Source organism: Cheilinus undulatus, linkage group 2, assembly GCF_018320785.1.
Source record: "Cheilinus undulatus linkage group 2, ASM1832078v1, whole genome shotgun sequence".
Classification (NCBI taxonomy): Eukaryota; Metazoa; Chordata; class Actinopteri; order Labriformes; family Labridae; genus Cheilinus; species Cheilinus undulatus.
This window is the reverse complement of record NC_054866.1, coordinates 21,544,883-21,566,147: the sequence shown is the minus strand read 5'-3', so window position 1 is coordinate 21,566,147 and position 21,265 is coordinate 21,544,883. Positions and strand designations below refer to the sequence as shown.

The 21,265-nt window shown below is 38.5% G+C and overlaps 1 protein-coding gene across 2 annotated transcripts in view; it reads left to right on the top strand.

Annotated features, from left to right (window-relative positions):
- The window catches only part of sez6b (seizure related 6 homolog b), a 295,405-nt gene that overhangs the window by 201,746 nt on the left and 72,394 nt on the right, over positions 1-21,265 (top strand). The gene's annotated exons all lie outside the window — the stretch shown is intronic.

The following is a 21,265-nucleotide window of genomic DNA, read 5'->3' as shown; positions in this document are numbered from 1 at the left end:
ACTAATCTTTGGACCGACTCTTGCATCAGGAGCTATGCTGGGATACACTGATGTGTGTGATGTGTGATGTGTGCTGAACAGCAGATGGTTCAGCTCATTCTGCTCCTTAGATAATTATAAACCATTGACATGCTGACAAATTAATTTAAAATGAGCATGTGTCTACTATTCTTTTGGTTATGATGGAGATGTAATTGCAATTGGACTCTTTCCCTTACTTAATTATAAGGGGAGGCGGATTGATTTTTTCTTCTATTAAATTACTGCAGTATAAGAAATTAATGTAAATAACAGCCCACAATAATAGGTTTAGCTTTTAGTTGAGTTGCTGAAGCATTACAAAGAAATGAGATAAATATCACCGAGTTCAGATGTAGAGGAGAAAAACACTGTTCAATTCTTAATTTAGGTATCAATTTAACTGTAATAACCCCTTCTGTGATAAGATTCATGTTTACGTATGCACAAGGCAGCCTACAAGGGGGATAAAGGGGAGATCTTTCTGGGGCCCAGCCAAACTTTGGGCCCAAGGAGGTCAGTAAAATCATGGTTTATTATAAAGTTAATCTAAGATAAGATATATATATATATGTGCCATAGTACAAAGTCTTTTTCATAATGCAAAGCCCTTAAAACAGAATTGAAATGGGTTAACAGTTGCAAAGATGGGTTAACAGAGGTAAACATTGGTTAAGAGTGGCTAAATATTGGTGTTGCATCCGGTGAAATGCAGTTAAATTTGACAAAAATAGACATAAGAAGTGGTGAAAATGGGTTATAATGGCAAAAAAAATGGTTTACATGCGCAAAAATGTGGCAAATGGCTTAAAAGTTTCAAAAATGGGCAGAAAATGTGTTGTAATAGGGTTAAAAAGTGGCAAAAAATGGACTACAGGAGACAATACAGTTGTAAAGTGGCAAAAATGGGTTAAAATTGAACAAAAGTGTTAATTTTGGAAAAAAGATTGGCAAACATGGGTCCAATTTAACAAAAAATTGGTTGAATGTGGCAAAATAGTCAGAAAAAGTGGGGAAATAGGATTTCAAAGTGGTAATAATGGGTTAACTGAGTCAACACATAGGCAAAAAGTGGCAAAAAGGGTCAAAAGGAGTTAAAATATGCAGAAAAAATTGTGAAAACTTTAAATAAATTCAAAAAATGTGTTAATAGTGGCAAAAATGGGTTAACTGGAGCAGCAAAATAGGCAGAAGGTGGCAAGAATGAGTCAAAAGTGGCAGAAATGGACAGAAAAATTGGGAAGTGTTTAAGCAGCAATGAAATAAATAAAAAAGGAACTCTATAGGAAACAAAGTTGTTTGAACTCTATTTCAGCTATGATCTCTCAAACCTTCTGTACAGAGACAGACATTTTGATCAAGAACGAAATTTCAGATTTTTTAAACAGTGGTGTATCCCTAGAATATAGATAAAATACGGTATGTATGAAAAATATTACTCTTAGTCTTCCAGATGCTTTCCATGCAGGTCCCCTCTTGAGAGGAATGGCACCAAAAACACAATATCATGTCTAAGATTAGCTTGTTAGAACACATGCTGGAAGAACGTGACAGAAAGAAGAGTTTCTGTGGACATGTGGAGGAAAATGACTGTAATACTGATGTGTTGGACTCAGACATTTAGGGCGACTTACATAAACCATAATACAGAGATAAGGAACTACAATGAAGCAAGAAGCTGCAGTAGCAGAAGATGAAGCAACACCAGAGGAAGAGCCGACTTGAGCCGGAGCTTATGAAGTCGCAGCAGTAATTGTGCACCCATGAGAACTTTGGTAAAGGTTTTATGCTGCAGTGAAATTTAGCGTGTCGTCTTAACAAACATTCACTGTTTAAGCACTTCTTGTTCTCTGACATGTCAATACATATGAATCTAATTTGTATTGTTTATTTAATCACCTACCAGAAGTGCTGATCAAACCTATCCAATAGAGAATGGAGTGGCTTTGGAAGGCAACAAGCCTAGTGCATGTTGGGAGTTGCAGCAATTGAACTCTTTGGACAGAAAAGGAATGACACTGCCTTTTGTCTAGAATTCTTCTGTTGACAAAAATTATTGTGTATATGTAAACGACCACAAACATGATTGAGTCTGTCATCAGCAACTTTTTACACACCATGCATCTTAGTAGTCATTGACTCTGATTTTGCATGGCCTTTCACTTCATGGCTGAGTTGCTGTTGTTCCTAAATGCTTCCACTTTTTAATGATATCACTTACAGCTGACTGTGGAATATTTACTTAATTCATATCCAATGTAAAATCTTTCACTTTGAATGAAAAGGAGCAGAATGAAGAATAATCTTATAGTATCTGCCCCGTTTCCAGCAGGGGTTAAATTTCATAAACCATATTATTACAAAGGTGACATCCATCACAGTATCACGCTTGAAGTCACTGAGCCCTTCAGAAGGATTAATTTTGTATCACAAACGTTTGAAAATGGAGACTGTGTGGTTAGGCGCTTGATTTTATGCACTTGTAGCAACAGGTCTGATTGAAACACCTGAATTCAATAACTATCAGGTGCGGCCAAATACTTTATCCTTATAATGCATGTGTTGTACTTGGGCATATTATAGAATTAGATGTAAACCTTTTCAATGCCAGCAGTCATTATACAATAGCATCAGTGTTATCAAGTATGGCTTTAAAAAAGAAATCTTGTAATTAGAAGAGAACAACGAGACGAGAGGTGACAGCAGCCATGAAACCCCTATTATTTGTAGTCTCGATGTGGGAATGAAGTTTCATTTCCATAGTAACTGAAAGTGAGATGAGATTTAGCTCAGAGATCGATTTTTTCCTCAACAATGAGGCGTTAAGTGGAATTTTCCTGAATGTATACTGGAACCTTGGAGTGCCATGGTATAAATGGTTTAGCATGAATGGCTCAGCTCATAACACAAGCTATGCATGCTTTATTTCTACATAAATCTGATTTTTTTTGGATGATATTCATGGTCATATTTCTTTAGCTGTCTCTCTTTAACATCCATTTACACCCGGATACATAAACATTGCACCAAAATGACGAATCTCTCAGAATAAAGATGCATCTCCTAAAGTATAAATTAATGCCATCACATGTAAGTTGCATGTAGGTGTCCTGCTGTGAGATCTAATTTTGTGCCTCACTCCCTTGTACTCTAAAAACTAACTCCTTCCAGCTTATTGCAGTCCAGAGCTGAGTGCACAGTAAACCCTCCCACATGACGGAGGTTGTGACATTGTGTGAAATTGAATTTCTCCACTGAAGGATATTTCCCACCCACAGTGTCCTGTCCTGCACCCGCCTGTCACGCCCGATTATTCTCAACGAGCCCTGATGAGCGAGGCATAAATGAATCCTCTCTGTCAGCTTCTTTATTGATGTCCAGGCGTGCAGGAAGATGTATCTATTTTTCATCAGTCCATGTAAAATGCAAGACTGCTAATAGACCATTTGTCTCTGTTAGCAAAAGGAAATTTCACTGCGCTATAAATAAAGAACATCTGCGGGGCTGTCAGGACTCCAGACAGTAAACTGAAGGTGGAAAACTTTATTTAAGAGACTGAGGCTGGAAACTAGGGCAATGTCTGCATAACAGCATTTATTTTCATCCTGCATGAAGAACAAAAATACAAGATTTAAACACATTGTGAAGATAAATGTGTATTAGGCAGTTAATTCCTTTATAATCCTTCAAAAACAGGAGTCACATAACACATGGTATGGATGTTTCTGTAAATTAGTGTTTGTCTCAAATTCTGAACCTAGTTTAAAGGATCATTTGTCTTTTTAGCTTTAGGAGGCATTTACATAATATAACCCATGGTGGACAGTCCATCCATCCATCCATGTTCTTCTGGGTAGGGCTGGGTGTCAGCAGGCTAAGCCAGACATCTCTCTCAGCAACAAAGTTTTCCAGCTCCTTCTGGGGGATTCCAAGGCATTCCCAAGCAAGGTATGTAAGCCCTCCAGCAAGTTCCGGGCCTGCCCCGAGGTCTTCTCCCAGTTAGACATGTCGGTAGGCATCCTGATCAGATGCCTGGACCACCTCAACTCAGTGCCTCAGACTCCTAGCCGACCCTGCATGTCTAAACTCCCCACCCTAAGACTGTCTCTAAAGCTGAGCCCAGCAACCCTCCTGAGGAATCTCATTTCAACCACTTGTATCTATGATCTCATTCTTTCAGTCTCTTCCCAAAGCTCATTACAATAGGAAAAGGCTAGAAAGAAGATAAATTGAAAGCTTTACCTTCCAGCTCAGCTCCCTCTCCACCACAAAGGGTTTTGTACATTGTCTGCAAAACTGCTGATGCTGCACAAATGTGCCTGTCAATGGCACGGTCCATTCTGCTCTCACTTGTGACCAAAGCCCCAAGATAAAGGTGGATAATAACAAAGTAAATTTTCTTAAGTACCGTTCTCAAGTACACATTGCAAGTACGTATAGTGAACACGTGACTTTTACTGCAATACACTGGAAAAACAAGTATGATATACTGTATTTGATACTACTGTGTTTCTGTGAGTGTGCTCAATATTTTTGCTCTGAAGTCAGCTGATAAATTTTCATCTTCTTCTGAAATCTTATCCAAAAGCCAATAGGCAGTGTCCTTGTGCTGTACCTGTACATTGCACATCTCCATGTTTGAATGCTGCTTCAAGTAAAATAAGAAGATGAATAGAGATGGAGTCACATTGGTCCTGTTCTTTTTATATGTTAATGTCAGACATGAATAACAGTCTGCTTTAGAGTTCAAGGCCTTGCATCCACTCAAATAGCTTTTTAAAGATATATGAATGTTCTCTGACTTTGGAAAGCCTGGCTAACGTTTCCCTGGTCCAGGGGTGGGAGAAAAAATGGATACAGCATGGTATCGCAATATTTTGTCTGGTGATATATCGCATCGTCTCGTCCACCAAGTATTGATTTTTTAAATTAATTGCTGATATGAACTGAATTCTATGATAATGGAAAAATTAAATCAATTTTTTGGACAACTGTTTGTCCAGTGAGGTCGGCAGAGGTCATAGAGCAGGAGAAGGTTAATACAACAAACATGGCAGCACCAGGGGAAGGACATTAGGAATGCAAGCAGGGCATGAATGAGATTGACATGGCACATGAGGTTTGCAAGAAGTGTCACATGAAAATAAAATACTGTGGAAATACGACAAACATGAGTATAAGGCTAATGCTAAATTGGCTAAAAAGTTGACAAAATGGTATAGACTGCAATACGTCATAATGTATGGTATCACAATAATCACTGTATTGCAAAATGTTTCAAATCGCAATAATATTGAATCGTGATCCAAGTATCGTGGTAATATCATATCGTGGGGCCACAAGTGATTCCCAACCCTACCCTGGTCATCAGGTATTTTTGCTTGTTCCCATTATTTTTCAATACAAATATCTGTACACCCATATTGCCAACAAAGATCATGAGTTCATGATTTGCAAGAAACAAAAAAATAAAAATTTCCAATGAATGTGCTGGATTTTAGCAGAAAATAAAGATGTGGACTAGGGATGGGTACTGAATTTGATACTTTTATAGGCATTGACCGAATTCTGCTGGTACTCTGGTACCTAAACGTATCCTTGTGACTGCAAGAGAGGGGAAGAGTAGTCACTTTTCCATGCCGTATGTGAGCACAGCACCGCACGCACGAGAGTAATGACATTGGTAGCAGCCCACTGAATCAACAGAACAAGCATGGCTGATGGTAGAAGGTGGCGCTCCACTTTTAAAAATACAATGCAGGTTACACTGCAATATTTGTGACATGAAGTTCAGTGTTTACCACGGAAAACCTTCTAATCTGAGGAAGCAGAGATCGGCTCCTGCTGTTTCCTGCTTGTTCGCTCCCCTCTCTCTCTCTCTCTCTCTCTCATACCGATTTGCCCGTTTATCATGTGGATATCAACCATGGAAATATACTATATAAAGGGATACGTTTGTTTGCTCAGTCACCTGACAGACAGTGGATTAAGATATGGTGTGGACTGCCTAGTGTGAGTGCGTCCTAAAAGCTGCTCTCCATCTCTAACTTGGCACAGCTGATGCAGTATGAAGCGCTCTGTCAGGATGGATTCAGAGTGATTTTGAAGGAGTGACAGAGCCACAGATTCTTTCTCACTGTTTATTTTCATCGCAGAATGAAACAATTTGCCACTGTCTATTAATTTTTTGCAGTAAAGACAGATAGAACATAACAGTGTGCACGGTTCGGGTGTGTTACGTATTTTCGTATTAAGGCTCGGTTATGCTTCTGCGTGGACGGCCGCATGATTGATTGAGGAGCAGACGGCTCTTAACAGGGAAAAATGACAAAGAACTTCATGAAGAAAGAAGATGTGCCATACATGTAGTTCATGGTTGAGGAAGTAGTTTGTTTACTTTCATTTGTAATACTTTAATTGGTAGAATTTTATACCTTTATTTATTTAGTTATTTTGACTCCATACTCTATTGTTCATTTGTTTTAAACTTATTCTCCCTCCATGGACCCCACACACATTTTTCCAAGAGGGGAAATTAAAGGAATAGGGGCCAGGGGGCTGGGTTTTAATTTGTGCAATATAAAGAAAACCACTGGGTTGTTACAGTAGCAACACTTGTGATGTTACATTACAAACGGTGTTAGATATTGTTTTGATATATTTCGTATTTGATAATGTCTCGATATTGAGAAATAAATATCTAAAATTCAGAAGTTTTAAGGTTATATAATATGTATTATTGCATATTATTCACACACAAAAGTCAAATGTGAAAGGTACCCATCCCTAATGTGGGCATACAAGACATAAGATAGTTGGAACTCAGTTTTATAACTTAATAAGATTGAGATGATGGGGGCAAGTTCAAATATGGTTTCGACACTTTCCACCAGCTTAAAAGTCATTTAATTCAACAAGGTATCAGTAATGTCCATTATACATTTACCTTTATTTTTAATTGGGTGTAAACTCTTAATGTTTAAACAGTGTGAACATGAGAAAAGTTCTGCATAAATGATGACCCTACAGAGAAACGTCAGCCTAGTCTGTTGCTTTACAACGCTTTTAAGGGCTTTACGGACATTAAGCTTATTATTTATTAGTATAGACATGTTTAGCTTCACTCATAAAGCTCCACTGTGTCATTGTCAGGCAGCTGCTTACAGAAAAATCTCACTGTCCTCTAACTGCTCAGCTCAAAAACCATCACTACGAACTTAAGCAGCAGCACAGGCAGAAAGCATGATGTAAAAAACAACACACCAGTTATTGTACGGTTGGTCTTTTGTCTTCCAGTGCTTTTGAACATCATGTAGAGTGACTTTTCAAGCAGCTTTTAATTTGCTGCAGTTTTCCCTCTCCTGCTGTGTTGAAGTGGCTCTTGTTGTGATACAGTTATTAATGAAATGTTTCTAATAAGAGGGGCCAAAATGGTCTAATCTCTCTCCCTCCCTCTCGACATCCTGTCTCCCTCACAGACACAATTTCCTCTCTATCAGCGGCAATGAATTAGTTTCAGTGGCCATTTGTACAAATTTCATTTCCATTTCTGCATGCCACATTTCCCATTCACAGGAACAAGACAAAATAGGACCTGAAGTAACCGAGAAATATTTAAATTATCAGGCTTGCTCTCCCACTTTTGCTGTACATATGAACCATTACTAAAGCTGTTTTTGATCAGTTTATGAGTTAGGGTTGCAACTGTTTAACTTTTGTTTTTCTCTTGCAAAATTTAGAAAGCTACAACCAAAAAACACTATTCATTCCTGATATGGCTGCTTTATAATCAAACACATCAACAACATATTGACTGGAGACTTTTATTGTGAGAATTTTGCTGACAGCAATGTGTTTTTATAATGGAGCTTTTATAACTGAGCTTTTGCAGAGCTGGAAGTGACAGCAGCTCCTGAATGTACTTTAGGTAAGTCATCTTTGAAATGCACATTCAAGCAGATTGATCTCTTTGAACGGATATGTAAATCTACCCCAGCACCAGCAGTGGTCAAAAATTCATCTTCATCCAGCGTTAAACCTTTAACAAAGATGTTTACTTCAAAGCAGAGATAACCTTAACAGCCAAAATGTCCAGCAGGAAAAATATGCCACTTACCAAATAAGTAAATAGTGAATAATTATATATTATGTATTGTGTTACCTAGAAGATACTCTCAATAGACTCAATACTATTTTACTATGACGCACTTCCGGTTTGGTGCTAGAGGTGTTTATCTGCATAGACAGCACATGGCTGGCCTATCTCTGGAGAATTTTAGAGCTACTGAAAACTATGCAGGGAAATCAACATTATGGAAGGTTTTTGGATTAGTGATCACTGCATATAAAGGGAAATGTAGATAGCAAAGTGGCATAAACACTGATGCAGCGGCCGGGATGAGGATGGGCCCAGACCAAGTACACTGTAAAACAAAATTAGTTGAGCTTACTTAAAAAATATATGGAAACTTGTTGCCTCAAAAATAACAAGTAAACTACACTTGACTTTTGTGAGTTAAAAAACTTGTTTATTTTTAGTGTGCAGTACTTGTTCTGCATGAACTATTTTAGTATTTACTACTAGTTTAAAATCAATTATTTGAATTGCTCAAACTTGAGATTCAAATGTTAATTAAAGTTTGCAGGATTTAGGCTAGTCATCTACTTTGACTGTGCAATACTTAATATTCTTAGTCCACTGTAAACACAGATAAGTTCATAGAGCTCAAAATGTCATAGTCAACTGATTACCTTAACAAGTCAGATAGTACTCTCTGTAAAAGTTTTCAAGTTATCATTTCGCCTAAAGCGGACTAACTTGTGCCACCATTTGCAACAAAGGCTGTTGGTGACCCACTGAACCAGTAGTTGATATTTCATTGATGTCAGTGTGCCATCCAACATTCATAGACAATAACATTAACATCGCCTGCTATGTAATTGAGACAGCAACTTCACTTGTTGCGCTTTTTATTTATGCATTTTATTTAACGGTCATTGAAACCTGGAGAAAACCTCTTTGAGATCAAAAATCTCTTTTTCAAAAGTGTCCTGGCCATGACAGCAGCAGCAAACAGCCCAAAGGCATTCTGGGAAAACTGCAGATTTGTCATAACTCAAATAATTTGAGTAATGAGAAAAAAACTTAAATTAATTGAGTTCTGTTCACTTAAAACTAAAATGAGCTCTATCAGCTCATAACAATCACATAAAAATCAAGTTGAAATCGCTGTTTTGGATTTTTAGGTAAACAGAACTCCATTTTACCCCCTTTTTACTTAATTTGTTTAAACCTAGTAAACTAAAGTAAATCAAGCCCTTTAGCTGTTATGGCCAAGAAGTACAAGTAACTTGTTTTTAATCAGTATTTAGAAAAGGTTCCAAAAAAACTGAGTTAATTCAACTCAATGTTTCTGAGTAAAATTGGTGTTGCATTTTACAGTGGACTTCAATGAGTGGGTAAATCTACCTCTGACCACTTCTCTTACAAAGTAGAACTGTATTCAACACAGGATCATGTCATGTAGAAAGGCATGGGTTGTTTGAGCTGGTGGCGAGAGCACCATCTCACTTCCCCGTAGCTACATGGCAAAAACTTGAGTGTAGAATCCTCAGTGTTAAAGATTTCAGGTACTCCAGCTTCCTCCCACCACCAAAATCATGCTCAATAGGTTAATTTTGAATGTGAGTTTGCCTGGTTGTTTCTCTCTGTGTGTCAACCTTGTGATTGACTGGCCGCCAGCCCAGGGTGTACCTCGCCTCTTCGCAATGACAGATGGGATAGGCTACAGCCCCCCAGTGACCCCCAGCTGGATAAGTGGTATAGAAAATTTACCAGAAACCTATATGTAACTTGTAGTGTACCCCCTCAAAACCTGAACAGTGAGTCTTAACAAGTGGTCAGGTCAGGTATGGAAGCTTATGAGTACAGCACTCAGTGCATCAACCTTGGCCAGGCCTCCTATTACCATGATCCTGTACCAGTCCCATGCCCCATGGTCCTTAGAGTAGCACAGTATTTCCTGCATTTAGAACCATCCTGGTGTCACCAGAAAAAAAAAAAAAAAAAATCACTCTCCTCAGCCTTATCTGATTCAGCAACTGTACATTAAATCTCCCTTGATGTCTGCTGTTTTTTCTTCTTTGCAATAATTGCAGTATAATTAGCTACTGGCTAATATTAATTTTCTCCAACTCTAACATGATATTTTCAGTCTCAGTTGCCATGGTTTTCTGTACACAAATAAGCAGAGAACGTGGTGGGTGGGAAATTTGTGATATAACCAGAATAGAAATTTCACTGCTGACAAGTGTATAGGTGAAGTATTAGGGCGCTATGCAGACATATCCATGCCCAAGCTTGTACTGCTCATGAACACAGCACAGGCCACTGCAGTGCTGATGTGACGCAGAGGTATAAATTAGGTCTTAGTGGACTCAGGCTTAACGATGAACTTCACTGATTGTCACAGAGAGCTGCCTAAACAGAAGCAAACAGTTTGAAACCAAAACATGATAGGCCACATCCATTTGTCCCTAAAAAGTGCTCTAAACCACACAAGCACTGTTTTTGATCCAGGTTTCTGATAAATATGAGTTTGTTTGTTTTTACTCAGGTGTTACTTTTAGTTAGAGATATTGTACACGCCCACTCTACCCTTCACCAGAGACCTCTTTGGACATCAGCATCCTGCATTATAAGACTAGACTTTATGTGTTTGCTGCATTAGCATTAGCTGCTGCTTCTGGTTCACCTCATGAGTTCCTTTATGGTCCCTGTCAATACAACATCCATATGTCCTCTCTCTGCCCCAGAGGAGCAGCTGGCCATCAGAGGACAGGGGCTCTGGCTGCTCGTAGGTGATTTAGCTCTGGGCGGGGGGTCCATTACTCCATCCCATGTTAGGCTAATTGAAAGAGAAACGGCAGGGTGATCTTGCCATAACAACATGTCCACCTCCCGCAGCCACAGGCCCCCACTGCGCTGAGATGCTGCTGCAATAAGGCAGAAATAAAATGGATAGCAGGGGTGGAGGGTAGATGTGGGGGGTGTACAGTGTACAGAAGCCCCCCTCTTGGCTCATTGACTCTCTGGGAGTGGGGGGAATAAAAAGAGAGCTGTGCTTTCACTGCAACACAGATTAGAGACCGCAGTCTGCCAGCAATTTGTTTCTTCCCTCGTTCTTTGCGTTTCGTATTCGTCCTGAATCCTGCATCATCTGTGCTCCTCTGCGTTATGTATGATCTCCATGCGGGCGCTTCTGCGCCTTCATCCTCTCTTTCCTCCTGGCTATTTATCATCGTTGATGGCCTCTTGAGGATGATGAGCAGAGGGGTGCAGCCCCAGTGGATTCGACTGTATTTCTTCTCCATCTTGCTCTTTGTTTTTCTTGGCGTTCCTACTGTCAAGACTGAGACTGTGCTCCCTCTGGATCACGCTGAAATTAGGACAATGCAGAAAGTGTCTGGAACAGAGCTAAAACAGCATACAAGGAGAACATTTTTAGTTTTAAACCATCTCTGATACAGCTGTAGCTCCTCTTTGAAGACATCTTGTTGCTCAATCATAATTGATGCCATTATCTGATAATAGATGTCTGAGATATTTTCACAAAGACGTTCCCGGCATTTTATCTCAATCTGGAATAAATTGTGATTGTAGAACATCATGTCCCACTCCACTTTCATGACCTCCAATTCAAAGTTTTTAATCAATGTTTACGTTATCATGAATAGTGACCTTTATTTATCCTGAAAGCTTTATTAAATTGAGATCTCTTTACTGCAAGAGAATTACTGTAAACAAGGCAGTTTATTACTGCAACCGCAATTCTCAAACATTTTGAAAGAAAAAAGAAATATTTTGGATATTCAAATATCTGCAAATTACTCCAAGTTCAAGTAGAAAACTAACTATAAGTTCTCTATTGTTGTCGAAACTTTTGTAACTTAAGGTGGAAGCAACTTGGATGGAAGTACATCGAAGCTTAAAACTGTACAAGGTTTGTAAACAAAAACATTAACTATGAAGGCCAGCCTTATCGTTCATTACCAACCAGATTAGCGGTGCAAGTTAGTTCTGTTTGAAAGTGCATTAGCATTGAATGGAGACTGCAAGAGACAGAGTGCAAGACAATCTCATTGTCATCTTAAACACTGATAAAGGTACTTTCCAAATTTTTTTCTTGCTAACATATCTAAACATGCTTCATGCCCAAACTCCCACCCCCACTGTCAGCATGCTGAGGATTTATTATGTGCCCAACGTGCCGCAACCTGGGGCTGGAGACGAGGGCAGGGTAGCCAGAGTAAAGCACATTTAGACATGTCTTGCTTGCTAGCCAAGGTCAAGCTCAATGGCATCTTTTTTGTCTGGGCCTTCTCACCCCTGGTTATATACCTGGAGACCACTGGCATTTTTGAGCCCTTTGGACATCCACAGCATGACCAGGCAATCCTACTACCCACCCATAAGGTTCTCTAGTCCAGGGGTTCTCTACTAGTTGGGCATCAGGACCCACCACCATCTCCATATGAGAAATCGCGACCCAAATTCCTGAAAATGTTTATCCACTCAAATGTGTATAATTAAAGTGTTGCAGTTTGGATCTTAAGTGAAACAAAACACAGCTGAATAAAGAGAAAGGATACAACAAACATGTTGTCTTTTGTTAAATATTTTTTCACTAATATGCATTTCAGCGCTTTACCTTTTTGTTTAAACTACAACATGACAGCTTTGTGCGGGAATGTTTGCAGATTTTTATGTAGTCTGTCATTTGCCACTGTGATTTAAAGGCCATATTAGGCTGTATTATTCTGAGGGATGCAGTGTGAGACACACCAAAAATTTCTAGTTTCTTTTGCACACAAGCTCTGTGGCCCAGAGAATCCCAAAGCTGGGGAAAGCGAGCAGCCCGATGCATTAATCTGTGCAGAGTTTGTCAGCTCCTCACAGTAATGCGAGGCCAGTGGTCAGCAGAAATAAATTCTCTGAGGGAGCAAATGAGATTAGAGATGAAGTTTGATCCAAGCCGAGCCATTCCACATCAAAGCCTTTTCACAATACGACCGTGAAGTAAATAAATTCAATTTACATCCTCGAGCTACAGGGGACCATTAAACATCTCAAATTATTGCTCTTCCCCTGTGATCTCCACTGTGGCCATGAGGCCTGATTAGATACAGTCGAGGCCAACGTTTCCTCTCAGCGGTCGTACACAGAGCTGGCCCATGGCCAGTTTGGAGCTCATGTAGCAGCAGAGGAAGTAGTAATGCATCATGCTGTAGAGCAAGCACTGATAACAAGACTAAGTCTCAAATTATAGCAGCGGTAAAATGTCTCAACTAAAAAAATCCTGACAAGAATACTAAGACGTAGAAGTGAGTCAGGATAAAAACAATAAAATAAAACTAAAATCTACACAGGATAGTAAGACTGTTTTATTATGAATTTCTTAATTCATTTTTTGTTATTATCATTTTTAATGATGACTGGGTAAGTTACACTGCAAAAACATCTATTACAAGAGGAAATAAAATACAGATTTAGTGAAACTGTCTTGGAAAAAAACAGTCAATCAGCTAAGGCAAGTTTTGTTTGCCTGACTTCTTGAAAGATAATTATTATTTTTAATTATTAGTTATTAAAACTAGACACAAACTTAAATAATTTGAGCTCATTTAAAGCATCCAAATGTAATTAATGTATGTTACTCAAATGTGGTGTTTGAGTTTTCTTTATTGACTTTTAAGATACCATACCTTAAGATGAGATTAATAATTAGCAAGATAATACATGAAAAGAGTTAGCTTGAACAATGGGAAATTATTTCCTTAAACAGCATAGAAAGAAAACACAAGTGTATTTTTCTGAAACTGTGTCACAGGAAGCATTTTTAAAAATCATTATAATTGAACAAAACCGTTGTTACACCCTGCTTAGGGGTAGCTAGAGTGCAGGAATAAAGTGACCCTTTCCTCCCTCACTCCCACTGATGACCAGAAAACCATCAGAGATAAAAACAGCGTTACAGTTTTAAAGGTAACCATAACAACCCAGAGACAACAGACTGAAAGTGTCCTGATGCCTCTGTGTCTAGCTTTTTTATTAAGTTCACCAAAGTGCTACACAGTAAAAAAAAAGAAAAACAAAACAAACAAAAAAAACCAAAGCAGAAACACAGCGGAAATGAAAACATTAGGAGGAAAGAAATAAAAGCAGAACACCATAAAAACATATAAAATGAAATAAAAAATACATAATTACACATAAAACAAATAAAAGCCATAAAAACACAGGGATTAGAAAATTAAAAGACATAAATGTACAGAGATCACACAACTCTCATGCTGAATTAATAGCCAATGAGTAGAAATGGGTTTTAAGACGCGATTTAAAATGGGGGACATTTTGATTTTAAGTGGCCATTCGTTCCACAATTTAGGAGCCACTGCAGTTTTAAACTGAAAATTTGATCATGCTAAAACTATGACTAAAAATGTTTGTTGACAGCCTTTTTTTTTTCCATTACAAAAACTAGACTAAGACTAGCAAAAGCAGATCTGTGATGACTAAAACTGACAAAAAGTAAGTTTAGTTTTCATCAAGATGACTAAAACTTGACTAAAATGTAATTTAGTTTTCGTCAGACAATCTATGATATTTCTCTACTGGTGGTAAATCTATCAAAATAAAATGCAACTGTAGCTAATCTGCCTCTCAGCCAGAGGTCGCGTTAACTGAATATTCTCCATCATTGACGGATTTTTTTGAAGGATGACAGAAAATTTTGAAGGCTGTCCGTCATTTTGACGGACTGGAATGATGAGGATGAGCCTGCATTTCACTGCACACGCACAGACAGATGCATCTTTTCCATTTAGCACACATGGACTATCAAGGAGGTTATTTAATCTATTAAAAATCTTGTAGCCAGTGGACTCTATCGCTGACCTCGACACCGTAGATTCGTAAAAGCACGCTGGTCTCCGTGCTGACAGCACAGAGAGGCTCCTGCAGGTGTCTCAGTACACAGGTTGGCATGCAGAGTGTTAAGGCCGCTGCACAATGATCCCGTTTCATGTTGTTCTAATCACGTCTGCACACTGATGCCAAAATTGTCGTTTTATTCGTTCCGTTTTTTTTTTTCGGAACAGGTTCGTTTTTATGCCAAATATTGTATCAGTCCAAGGTGACTGATGATTCAAAACAGTTCCCGCTACTTCCACCTCGCTTGCTCACCACCGAAACATCACTTTAAACACCAAAGTTTGCTCATTTATCATGTGAATAGCAACCATGGAAATATAACAGAGATGGGTGAATGATGATTCAGATCAGCGCCTGTTGCTTTATTCTCTCTTGCTCGCTCACCACCGCCCTCCCCTCTCTCTCTCTCTCTCTCACTGAAACTTCATTTTAAACACCGTAGTTTTCCCGTGTATGTGGATATTAGAAATGGGTGGTATCAATGTTTTTTGATTCTATACGATACCGATACTTTTTGATGTAATTTTATTGATACCCAAACCGATACTTTTGAAGAAAGAATAAAATATTGGGCTCTCAAACTTTCAAAAGTTACAGATTTCAGGCAGTTAAGAAAGCGTATGCAGGTCATTCAGAAATTCATTTAGGGGGGAGATTTAATTACAGTCTTCAAATTTCTTCCACACTAAAATGACATGCATAGCACAATTATTCAAACTGATACACAGAGAGCAAAACCTCTTCTCAAGTCTCCAAAACGCTAAACACATTTTTTGTTTTAAACACATTTTGCAATTCAAAATCAAACTTTTTAAATGCACTGAACACAGTTCTCTGCATAAGACACAACAATCTGACATAAAGTCACATGTTTGTCATTTTGAAACACTGCCATTCAAAATGACACTACAAGAGCTAATTGGCCAATATATGTGCCTATTTTTCTTGCCTCTTTTTTTCTAGTTATTTTTTCTGCAATTTTCTTTTTGAGTTTACTGCTTTTTGTGAGCACATTTTTGTTCACTTCAATGTAGATCTATCTGCCATGCATATGTTGCACTGACTTGTTTGGTGAAAAATAGAAAAATAAATGTTTCAACAGCGTGTGTGTATCTGCAAATATTTCTGTGCATGTGAACAATCTGAAGAATTTTCTACAATTTTAACTATTTTTGTACTATGGCAGGGCATACTAAAGATGAGAGTGCTTTTCATTATGCCTAACAGTGTGTAGTTGGTTAGACAAAAATCTGGTGATATGAATGAAGTGTGTGCCATTTGGTGCAAATGTTTGATTTTGATAATGCTATATGTAGTTTTGGTTGCAGTGCTTCATTTTGCAGGATATATGAGGTATTTTACAGTTTATTTTCCAGCTTAGTTTGCAAAATTGTGTTTTAGCAAATGGAAAAAAAAAACCTGTAAATTAAAATGTTTAAGCAGGTAAAATAAATAAATAAATAAACTGTAATCATAGCACAAACTTGTATATAGAATTAAAATATCCACAACATAACCGATTTCTTTTCTCTTTTAAAATTTAGATAGAAGGCTATCTTAGCCATCTATACCCACTAATTTGAAACAAAAATGTAAGAAATACAAGTCTTAAAAGATTTTCATAGAAATATTTATCTTATGTTTCTACAATTTGGTCTTTATACATTTTATGGTGTTGGCATGTGGTCTCAGTATTTTTTTTTATGTTTTCTTACAATTTTGAAATTTCCTTAGAGACCACATTGAGTGAGAAAGACAGCCAGGTTCACATCACAGACCATAAAATGAATTGAATGAATGAGTGAATGGAGTTGCTGAAATCTGTTACTCATTAATGATTGGTCCTCAAAGTCACGTGGTACAGCAGGATCAACACATCTGATTGGTCCCTAAAGCCATGTGACACAGACATACAGGTAAGGCATGTTTGATTGGTCTCCAAATTCACGTGACACGGACTGGCAGTAAAGCCAAAACAGTCTGGAAGAGAGAGGCAGGGAGGAACTCAGTGGAGAAACGGCGGTGAGACATATTTTATAGTACTCATTTGGTATCAATACTTTGCTAAAGGGATCAATACCAAAAGAATACTTGGTAAATGTCGATGTATCAATACTAAAGTATCGATTATCCCACCACTAGTAGATATCAACCATGAAAATCTAACAGAGAAAGGCATATTTTTGTAGCCTACTGACGGGTCATAACAGAGACAGAATTAAAAAGTTGTTCTCCATCTCTCCAGCTTGTCTCTGTGCTATGACGCATGAGCGTGTGCTGTATGAAGCTTTGTGTCAGGATGGATCCAGCTGGATTTTAAAGGAGTGACAGAGACACGGGCTCACAGTACAAAACTATTTGCCACATTCTACAAATTTTCACAGTCAAGGCCAAACGCATCTGACTCAGTGTGCAAGGTCAGAGTGTGTGACGTTTTTTCGTATTAGACACCTGTGGAACAGACAAAAATGCGCACGGCTCCACAGTGCAGCCTTTTAACAACTTGTTACCAGCTATGCTCGTCAAACTACAACAGCTTGACATTAAAAGTATCCTTTAAACTGTACGTGATATCTTAAATGGCCCAGTTCATAGTTGCTTGCTGAAAGACAGGGATTGTTGCTTCACCGTCACTGCGTAAAAATGACGAGGAGTAAATGCTGCTGCTGTCTTCATCTTTCTCTCAGTGCCATTTAAAAATGCAGAACCTCAAAGATTGTTTTTTAAATATAAGTTTAGAAAGGGTGCTTCATTAATTAAACACTAGAAATACAGTCATATTTAATTATATTACAGATATTAAGAGAAAATTATAATGAAGGATTGTTAAACAGAATTTATACGACCCTTTCTGTCAAAATCATGGACAACAATAAAGTCCAGCGCAACCTTTGCTCTCAGCTGTAGACAGCAGGGACTCCAGGTTTAGCAGAGTGCATAAAACACATTACTGTGATTTGGTAACAGATTTAGGTAAGAAAATAAATGCTAGGACTAAAAGTAAAGACTAAAATATGAGGACTTTGAAGGGACTAAGACTAGACTAAAATGTTTTTAGTTTTGTCAACTAAAACTAAAAAGGGTAGAAATGACTCTAAAATGACTAACACTGTTATATTCTAGTATTGCTCTTGGGGTTTTTTTCTGCTTAGTTTTAACTTTTGACCAATAAATATTGCAAACATGGATTCATCGCATGATGCAAAAAAAAAAAAAAAAAACATCAGACAGCACTGCTGAGAAAAGGTATAAGTAACACATCCATAGACAGTGGGTTTATATATATATTTTTTAGATCTGACTGTAAGTGTTATTATCATTTTTTATTTCAGCTTTTTTTCTGTGCCACTCGTCTGTTTTTGAAGACTAGACTTACACTGAATACCTCTGTGGGTCAAGAAGTACCTCCTAGTATAAAAGGGAAAAATAAAAGCAGTGCTTATCAATAACCTTTCATTAAAACCCAAACATGATGAATGACTTTAAGGTGTAAGAAGACAAGACAAAGTGATGTAGCATACAGACGGCATTTTAGCCCTCATGGGCAATTTGTCTCAGTGAAAGCTCCCTGTTAGCAGCGGTGTTATGATGCTACAATACTGCCATGATGGCTCTTTTATCTCTCCTCTGGTCTCCAGTGAGCCTGCGAGTTCCAGACTTTTGGGTTGGCCTGGATATTAATAGTTACGGCTGACCATGGTAATGACTAGCTGAGGGAGTGATAGCACACAGCTCCAGCTCCAGCAGCTAGTTGGGGATGTTGCTCTAATGAGAAATACTTTAAAGACCAGCACTGCTCCTCTTATCTCTATTTCTGTGAGACACTCTGGAGCTGGCAAACATCCCTCAGCACTAACAGAGTGTTGGAAGCGGCCGAGGTCGTAGGTTGTCATTTATTGGCCTGTTTAATCTCCGTACATATTTCCTCGCCTGAGGCACTGCGCTGTCCCCAACAGACAGAATCAATACCAGCTGCACTGCCAAGCCATCCGAGGGCGAACAATAAAACCAGGACAATTACAGCGAGATGGATCAGAGTCTTTAGCAGAAATATATTATTAATATGTTTGGACCAAGTCCAGCAGGCCAAAGGAAGACAAATCAGAGGCTATGAAACAGACGGTTAGTTAACTGGTCACCTGAGAGCCAGCCTGGACATGTTCCTGACACTCTGGCATTGCTGTTGCTTGTGTGTAAGTGTGTGGGAGAGGAAAGACTACCTCACATATCCAGCAGGTGGTAGCCATGGGGGATTCTGATATTAAATGTCACTGTGTTTGCTACTGAGTGTTTTCCAATGGACATTTGCTGTTTCATTTACTTCTGTTTAAGCACAAGGATTAATTAAAAATTCATTTGGTAGTGGCAGTTTGGAAAGCCAAGGCTTTTGGGCTTTCCGTCACATTTACTAAAATAAACTCTGATTAAAACATCATGAGAATTTGTACAACACTGTGGCTAAAGAGTAAAAGTAGATCTTAAGTTATTTTTTCAATTCTCAAAAGAGTGTTATTGTCCTACTGGACGTAAACCACTCAAACTTAAAGCTTTAGAGACAGATCATGTTTACTGTGAGTGTAAGAATACAGAAAATATATTAAAAATTTAAAAAAAGGAAACTTAAAACCTACCGAGCCACTGTTTTTAAAAGGCAGTAGAGAACCTATGAAACATCAAAGGGTAACCGAACTCCAAAGACAGCTTTTTATCTGTAAACATACACTATATGGACATAAGTATTTGGTCACGTCTGTAAATTGTTGAATTCCAGTGTTTTAGTAAGACCTGTTGCCACAGGTGGGGCAGATTCAGTCTCCATTCGCAAACATTTGTGATATGAAATGGGTCGTGCTGAAGAGCTCAGTGACTTCAAGTGTGGTACTGCGATAGATGACCCGTTTGCAATAAGATGGTTGATGAGTTACCATGGCTAAACAACTGCATGCAAGGCTCACATCACCAAGTCCAATGCCAAGTGTCAGATAGAGTGGTGTAAACCACACTGATACTGGGCTGTGGACCAGAGGAAATGTGTTCTGTGGAGTGACACATCAGGCTTCTTTGTTTGGGAGTCAGACGGTCGGGTCTGGGTTTGGTAGATGCCGGGAGAGTGTTACCAGTCTGACTGCATTGTGCCAACTGTGAAGTTAATGGGGCCAATGCTCTGTGGCTGTTTCTCAGGGTTTGGGCTTGGCCCCTTATCTCCAGTGAAGGGCAGCCTTAATGCTTCAGCATACCAAGACTTTTTGGGCAATGCTATACTTCCAACTTTGTGGCAAAAGTTTGAGGATGGCCGTTTTCTATGCCAACATGACTGTGCCCCAGGACACAAAGCAAGGATTATGAATACACGGTTTGATAATTTAAGAGGGAAAAAGCTTGGCTGGCCTGATTATTGCCCTACAAAATGAATAGGCACAGTTTCCATGGAAACACTCCTGTTTGGTGTTCTTAGGGGAGTGAAAGCTGATAAAGCTGCAAAAGGTTGACCAACTCAATACTCAAGTACATGTATTCAGTGCTACCATCACTGGTAGCAGCTATTAGTGGCAAAATTTGAGGGTCAATGTGTGGGTAGTATTGTTGTCATTACTGGGCATCACAGATACACTATGCTTTTTGTAGAAATAAGTTGATAACATACACATTTATGACTTCCACAGCATTGGTCCTCAACCTTTTTTTCTAAGCCCTTCACCCCTAACATGGAAAAAAAGAAATCAACATCAGTTTTGTTTCATTGATGAAACCCTAAAAAACAGATTGACAAATGTTGATACAAAAGATTTTCGTAAAAACGAATGTGTTTAATCATGATTTTAGTTAATATGTGCAGATCTTCTTATCAATGGGATTAGTTAATTCTCATGGTTACTCTACTCCACCTTCAGGATGAATGTGGAGTGAATAGACGAAAATGGGTAAGTTTGACCTGTAGTTTAAAAATGCTTTAGGTTGTCCAACGAGAACAAAAGTGCTATACAAGCACAAGTCTAATCTTTTTATTATCAAATCTGCAGGAGCAGCATTCACAGTATGATATGGACAGTATAAAGAAGCCTTGTCAATTGTATTCTAAAGCCATTCTTTAAAATTCCAGGGTAATTACCACAGTCAAAACTCTGTGTTTAGTTCCTCTTGGTATCTAGTGAATGTGTATGCAGGAAGGCCTGCCTGTAAGCAGTTACAGTGGTCAGTGTGTTATATTTTGAGAGGCTGAACCACAAGTCGAGTTGCATGCTCTGTCAGATAGGG